Source organism: Marmota marmota, unplaced genomic scaffold, assembly GCF_001458135.2.
Source record: "Marmota marmota marmota unplaced genomic scaffold, marMar, whole genome shotgun sequence".
NCBI lineage: Eukaryota > Metazoa > Chordata > Mammalia > Rodentia > Sciuridae > Marmota > Marmota marmota.
In genome coordinates this window covers 2,807,213-2,815,222 of record NW_026000272.1, presented here as the reverse complement: position 1 = coordinate 2,815,222, position 8,010 = coordinate 2,807,213, and the positions used below count along the sequence as shown (strand labels likewise).

Sequence of the window (8,010 nt, the reverse complement as noted above, 5' to 3'; positions counted from 1 at the left end):
TTTCTTTGTCAGCCTACCCAATGTTGCTTAGAGGAAGGACTCTCCATATTGGACCCAGGTCATTTGCAGTGACATTGCATGTAAGGTGACCTTGCTCAAGGACCAGGGCGGATCCAGGTTTAGGGTGTATCCTGCTGGGATTAGGGAGTATCCCACTCCTTGGGTTTAGGGCGGTTCCAGGTTTAAGGTGTACCCTGCTGGGAATAGGGCCCTGCTGCCTTGAGTTCCCGTTGAGTTCTCGCGGGATTCAGAGATTTTGGGGATTTTGCCCAGAACGTGGATTTGGCCCAGAATGTGGATTTCCCCAGAACGTGTAAAGTGCCGGTGACAGTTCGAGAATAAAGAGTTGCTGTTTGAATCTACAAGGTGTGTGGTGGCTCGTGATTGTGTGCCCAGCCAGACTGCGGCACTTCTGATCCCCAAGGCTAGCACTACCTGTTGGGTTTTGGGTTTTTGTTGTTGTTGTTGTTGTTGTTGTTAGTTTGTGTTTGGTACTTCGAAATGAACCCAGGGCCTTGTACATGCTAGACAAGGGCTCTACCCCTCAACTATGACCCCAGTGCTTTTGAAATTTTATTTTGTGAAAGGGTCTCACTAAGGTGCTGAGGCTGGCTTTGAACTTGTGATCCTCCTTCCTCAGCCTCCTGAGTAGCTAGGATTACAGGTGTGTGCTACCATGCCTGGCCCCATCTGTTGGATTTCAAGGACTCATTGAAACGAGAGGCATTATAAGAATTACCTGAATGAGGAAAGAGAATGTGTCCCAGGCTGTACTCAGCCTATGAGGACCTGTCAGTGACAACCCTCTCACCCTACAGCATGGTGGGCACAGCCCTGGGTTTTGTGGGTGTGTGAAAAGGTGTCCTCAAGAGGAGTCTAATGTTGACTGCAACTGCCACCAAATATACTGAGTACACAGGGCATTGTTCTCAGGAGCACCTGTCTCTAGGTGCAAGGCACACCACTGGGATTCTATTCTCAAGCTGTCTGAAGAGTAAGGATGATTGGGGGTAGGCCTGGGCCACCCTGAGTTTTGAAGCAGCAGTAGCAGCCCCAAGCTCCATGGGGCTCAAGAGAAGGGAAAGTGAAATACATTATAACCAGAATCTAATTCTGCTTTATTTCCCTAGAAGTAGTAATGAAGCCCCACGGGACATGAGAGGGCAGTTGAGGGGCTGGGTATCATGGCCGCCTTGATATTTACTGAGTTCTTACCCCAAGTCACATGTTGCATCAAGTACTTTATAAGACAGTTTTCTCCTTATAGGAGAGGCCATTCTGAGCCCTGTTTGCCTCTAGAGTCTTACACCACCATCTGACCAACTCTTCCCTCCTTTTCCCTTCCCTTTTCCCCCTTTAGTTCTTCCCTCTTCTCTATCCTTTCCTCTCTTCTTTCCAAGCCCAGTCTTTTCCATCATGCCTTTCACTGGTTCAACCAGCTCAGTTCCATTTGGGCAGAGAAGGGCATGGTTTGGAGCAGGCAGCAGAGCCATAAAGTAGAGGATTCCCAAAAGCCTCTACCAGGCATCACCTAAGTTCTGGTGTTGTCTAACACTGCTTGAAAGGCAATTCATGCCTTTAAAACATATTGTAAAGTGAAAATAAGATCAAAATTAAATAATTAAAACAAAAACATCCAATAAGATCTTTGGGAGTGTTGAATTGTCACTGAAATATGAATGGCTCTTTCTCCATTTGCATTGCCTTTGAAAGAGGGGAATACATTTGGTCACTGCCTTTTCTCCTGGTTTGCTCTGTTCCTCTTTGATATAGGGAGGATTTCTGTTTATTTGCCCAGACCATTACAAATTACCTCTGGGAAGGGAAAGGACTGTGGCTTTGGGGGAATAAAAGAGGACTTTCACAGTTGAAGGTGTCCTCACGTGGACATGAGTGAAGGCACAGGATTCTGTTCCCTCAGGCCTGCCCATCATAAACCCAGGATCCCTTCCCATAGTTCATGCCTGCACTCTCAAGCTCTGACAAACAGATATTTCTTACAAAGAGGAGCCTACAGCTGGGATATCAGGACAAAGTCCATACACTCCTACAAGAGAGGCAGAAGTGTCACATTAGAAATAAAAAGCCAGAGGACAGGTGGACTAGGAAACACTGCAAACAGTGCTCCTAGGTCTTGGATGGACAGTCCTCCAAGGCCTCTCCTCTAGGAGTGCTGTCGGACATACTTCAGATGTGGATGGGTGTATCAATAGAACAAACAGCTAGCCAGGAATATGATACATTCCAGGGCGGGGGGAGAGGGGGAACAAGCACAGTGGAGGAATCTGTCAAGGCACAGAGAATATCACAGACCTAGACCTAGGTGGGCCAGCACCCCAAAGAAGCCAGTACTTACTGCCAAGAAAATGTAGCAAGAAGACCAATCTTGCTGAATAGATGAGGAAGATCACCCCTCTTTTCCACAAGATAAGCAAGATACTAATCATTAAGAATTTCAATTCTATCTTTACCAAGACGTGAGTTCCCTATGTCCTATATATTGTCATCAGTTTTTTGTTGTTCTTTTTCTTTTTTTCTTTTTTTTTTTTAAGAAATGTAGCATTTGGGAAACAACAAATATCACCTCTTGTAGAATCAGTGTGACATATTTTTATAACATCATAAAAAATCTACCAATATGACAGAGAATCAAAAAATTCTGCTCCATTTGTGTACAATGAATCGAAAAGCTTTCTATTGCCATGTGTAACTGATTAGAACTAATTAAAAAATAAATTGATTAATAAATTTAGAACTTTTTAAAAAAGGTCTACCAATATAACAAACTTTTCTAATGTCTCTAAGGGACCAATAACAACACTCCAGGGAAGAAATCATACCAGAGGGGATTCTTGCTAAAAAGGCATGCTATTCAAACGTGAAATGAAGTTTTCAAAAGTCGTCAAACCCCACAACTGGGAATACTCTCCATTGAATCTTGGAGTCTTAAGTTTTTCCTTTGTGCCTGAGTAGGAAAAAATCTTTAAATTCTATCCTAGCCCTGACCTTGTAGTCCAGGGTGGAAACCACCATTTTGCCCTAGCTGGTAATTTATTCTCTACCTTTTTGACTGATCAGAGTTAAGTGATCACATGATGGGGCAGTCTTTGAACCATGAGATCTGGAATCAGACTGAATTGATTTCAATCTCAGCTCCACTGCATGACCCTGAAACACTACTAAACTTCTCTGGGCCCCACCAGAAAATGTAAATCCCATAAACAGCCAATCTGGAGACCTATTCTCAGCCTCCAAAAGACAATCAATAAACAAAGGCTTTAGGTAGCAGGTTCTGCCCACCTGCTGGGACTCTAGCCAGTACAATTCCCAAGCCAGTCCTCTCAGCCTGCTCCAGTTCCAGCCCAGCTAGGGCACAGCTGCAATAATCGCTAGCTCTCCTGAGCCCCATGCATTGCTTGTGAATTTCAGAGAGATGCCATCTGGACCAGCAAAATATTTTCAGTTACACAATGAAAGCAGCAACTGGGTGAGCTGATACTGCCAAGATTCTTTTGTCTTCCCTATATATCAAAAATCAGAGACCCCTAAATCATGCAACACCCCAGCATTGTGTAGATGAGCTCAGGCTTTGTGTTTACTGTATTGGGAGACTGCACAGAATGCAGGAGGCTCCCATACTTACAGATTTGTGGTGCTAAAACAGGCCCCAACTTTCAAACCTGTTAGTTTTACCTGAGTAGGTTCTCACTGCTACCCCATTGGCACCAGAAGCCACTATACTTCTTTGGTCAAAATCCATGGATACAATGTGATTCCCCAGGTAGGACATTGCCACAGTCTGGTTGGGCACAATTCACGAGCCACTTGTCAAGCAGGAACGAACTTTATTTTTTGAACACACGCTGCACCACGCAAGCTCTCCAGGAATTCCCTGAGAGCCCAACTGCCACCACTGGCTCTTCCGGTGAGCACCTCAACTGGAACTCTTAGGTCCCGCTCTTAAGGCAGATTGGCTTGGTCGCGTGGGCAGAGCCAAATGAGTCCCCCAATGAGCAGCTCCGTGGTCTGAAAGGGCGGGGAAACAGCCCAATGAGCATTACTGCAGAGGAGCCAATCAGCTGGAAGTTTGCTGGGGTCCACTTCGGCTGTGGCTCTCAACAGGACATACCCTAGAGGACCTTTGTGATGGAGGCCCTAAGGGCCCAAAGCACCTTTTTTCTTCTTTCCAGGCTGGAGGCTTTTCACTGCCCATTTCAGTCTGTAATCTTCAAGGCTCAGGCCAGGATCTCCATGCCACTCCTTACTTCTTAAGGCCTTCCCTGGAAAATACAGATATGTCTTCACTCCACTATTAGTTGTAGAGTGCTTTGCAGATTACAAATCACTCTCACATGAATTATCTCACCCCAATGAGATAGACTGAAAAATAATATATCTTGGGAGGAGATTTTAATGTGGTACCTATCTTCTAGATGAGAAGATTGAGGTTTAGAGAGGTAAAGTGACTTGCTCAGAGTCAAATATCCAGTAAACATTGGAGTCAGTGCTCAATCTCAGGTTTATAACATTTTCTGGGCCCCACCAGAAAATGTCCTGCTCCCCCTGTAGAGGATCAGCTATCCTTATCTGGATAGCTCATTTGGTTGTGTGCCTTTCTGCCCCCGCCCCCACACACACCTTTCCTTCACAGACAATGGATAAAATCTCACAGCTTAACAAAATCTAAAGTTCCTATATCAATAATCCTATAGTGAACCTGAATTGGTGATGCCAGGTTTGGAGGATGGGGCAGCAGGAAAGCAGGCACCATGGTCACAGCAGAGTCCCTCTGCCACCTGCTTTCCTTTCATCATGAGGGTAATATTCTATCTCATCTATCAGAATAATCACTGCATTTTAGGAAGAAAGCAGGAGGCAAGTGGCTAAAGAACCTGATAAAGACTCACTCAAAGAAGTCTGGAAGATAGGCTCCAGATATCCCACTTCTACTCATGCACAGAGTCGCACACGTAGCCACACTCTCCAAGATGTGGAGTCAATGTCTCCCAGGCTGCCAATGGAAGGGCTGGGCTGAGAGCCCCTGTTAACCAATTCCCAGGAAGGTTCAATAACAGGAGACAATTTTTACAGCCACATGTGAAAAATGCTGGGGTGATAAGAGAAAGGTGTTTGGCAAGGCACAGCATGAACCAAATATGTTCTCCAACCAGGTACCTTTTAGAGAAAGATGTGGGAACAAATAACCACTTGACTATGAGAATCAGGCATGTGGTTTCTGAGATGGGAAGTGGTAGTAGGAAGTGGAGAAAAGGGAAGCATGAAGTGACACTCAGCAGTTTCACTGAATCTTTGTTTCTGTCCCAATAAGGGCTAGTGGGAACAGATCCTTTGGGATAAAAGTAAGGTCAGTGCATTGGGGATGTTAACACAAGTGAACAATCAGATTAAGCCTTCACATAGTCCTCCTGCAAGTCAAGCGCTACATCTACCAGGAGTTAATATTTCCCATTTGGGGCTGAGTGGTGATGGTAGCACAGCAATGTGAAGATACTTAATGCCACTAGAATTTTCACCTAGAAGTGGTTAAGATAATGACTTTATTGTGTGTGTGTGTGTGTGTGTGTGTGTGTGTCTGTCTGTCTGTCATGGTTTAGATATGAGGTATCCCTCAAAAACTCCTGTGTTGATGCTGGAATATTCAGAGGTAAAATGATATCATAAGAGTTGTAACCTAATCAGTCCATCCTAATTTGAATGGACTGAGTGGTACCTACCTGTAGGCAGATGGAGCATGCCTGGAGGAGGTGGGTCATTGATGGTGTGCCCTGTAAGGGTGCATATTCCCTGCAGTTCATTCCCTTTTCTCTTTCTGATTCCTGGCCACATGAATGGAGAACAGCACTTTTCTACCACACCCTTCCATCATTATGTTCTGCCTCATCTTGGGCTCTGAGCAATGGAGTCAGTCTACCATGGACTGAGCCAAAAATCAACTTTTCCTATTCTAAGTTGCTCTTATTGAGTTTTTGTCATTGTGATGAAAAGCTAAAAAAATATAAAGATATAGATGTATGTATAAATCTTCATCTATATCTAGCCATAATAAGATAGGATCTGTCAGGAGCTGCCCTGGATGCAGACACCTTTAAGTCCTGATGCACCAGGTTCTGAACAATTATTGCCTTCAGGGTGGCATGGTAGTGTCAGGTTGCAGTAACTTGGGCATTATCCCAGCTCCGATAGCAAGGCGTGGCTCCAGGAGTAGGCGTCACCCACTGGGGTTGAGTTACACTCACCCATTCCTTTGTAATCCTACCCCTTTGCCCTTTTTGAGATAGAACGTTCCATGGAACCTCCCCTTGTGTGTTCCCTATATAAGAATAAAAAATTCCAGTGGCTCTCTTTCTTTCCAAAAACCCTTAAGATCAGAGATCCCTCATGGATTTTGAAAAAATACTTTTGTATATTTGCATGCTTTCTTTGTCATTTTCTTAAGTTATTGGAATAGTCAGATTTTGTGAACCCAGCATTAGGTTGCCAGCTAGGATAGATGGCGATAAGGATCTATGATGCTATCTGAGTTGTGGTAATCCCTAATGTCTCACAGGCACCAGGACAGCAAGTGTTGTGGGAAGTTCTCACCTATTTGCCTTTTCCCAGGCCTGTCTTGAGGACAAGGACCCTATTAAAAATGCGGTTCTTAGCATTTCTGTTCCTCCCTGCAATCCCTAGCATTCTTGGAGGCTCTCCTGAGTCAGAAACTGAAGTCTAGGCTATAGACTGTTTCTCAGCACTGTAGACCTTCCATCTGTCCCCTGGTCATCACTTGTCTCCCCACTCTCTCAGCTAGACTCCTGTTCCTGAAACTCCTCAGAATTAGAATTAAGTTGTTCTCATCTTTTCCTTGAGAAGATAATCCTTTTTGCTTCTCTCACCTCTTTAGCATCTGAGTACCCAGGAAAAGCTTTCCCTTTAAGCTCTCTTATTTCTGTGGGAAACTTTAATTGATCCTTCCCTACCCATTGTTTGCTTATTTTTTTTTTCCACAAATACTGTTAATATAGGCAGTGGCTGAGCCTCCACCTGTCAATTCACATGTCCTCACCCTCACTGCCTACTCTCTAGCTTTGCTCACCGTGCTCCAGCAAACACAACCCAGTTTGATTCAGTTTGTCCCTGAGTCTAGCAGGATACAAGACAGGTCCCAACATACATGTCACTTCAATTTTCCCCAAACTAGACTCAATAACAGTCAAACATCAAAAGTAGAAGGTAAGAAAAAAATACAGTGATTTTGTTTCCAGGGATACTATGGTTATATACCAAGAAAGTCATGTATTGTCTCCCTTTTTCCTCAGAGACAGCCTCCCAGCATGTTTATCAAGACCTAGTTAGGTCCCTCAGGGTGTGGGTCCACCTAGAGAAGGAATTGAGTACTTGTGGATTTCTGTACTTAAGGTAGAATACTTCCAACAACCACCAGCTCTGAGAATACTTTCCCAATCTTGGGAAATTTAGCAGAAAGTCTGTACATTAAAACTAACATTCCTAGAACACATAAGCAATGGCAGACAATTCCAGATTCAGCTCAAGCACCACATGTGAAGTGATTAGTCACTACAAGCATCATCCCACACAGCTTCCAAATGTCACTTTATCAATGATATCATATCAACAACTGGGTGAGCAAGATGTGGCAGGGATGTTAGCAGCCTTAGATAGACATGGACACTTCACATGGTAGATCAACCTTGAAAAGACTCAGGAGTCTGCCATATTAAATTAGTGTTCAGTGATATGGTAGTCAGGAGCATGCCAGACGTTCTCTAGAAATAAGGGACAAATGATGATATGTCACACCTCCCACCACTAAGAACAAAGCACAAGGCCATGGAGGCCTATTTGTGTCTGGTATCAGGGAGTCAAGAGCTGTGGTAACCCCACTTACTATCTCTTCCCATGATCAGGAATTTATGCTTCCTGCTCCCACAACTTTGGGTTCTGTAGTTAGACCAGCACTGTCCAATATGGTAACCACTAGCCACATTT

At 44.3% G+C, this 8,010-nt stretch overlaps 1 long non-coding RNA gene across 6 annotated transcripts in view; it reads right to left on the bottom strand.

Moving 5' to 3' along the window:
• Window positions 1–3,828: 3,828 nt before the first annotated feature.
• Window positions 3,829–8,010, bottom strand: part of LOC125614355 — an 8,556-nt gene continuing 4,374 nt past the window's right edge. Inside the window, exons 1-4 of one of the 6 annotated variants that reach the window (XR_007344963.1) lie at window positions 6,604–8,004; window positions 5,736–5,837; window positions 4,908–5,107; window positions 3,829–4,280 (exon numbers count right to left, since the gene is read on the bottom strand). This is a non-coding gene — a long non-coding RNA (uncharacterized LOC125614355). The other 5 variants (XR_007344961.1, XR_007344962.1, XR_007344964.1 and 2 more) reach the window with 5 other exon arrangements.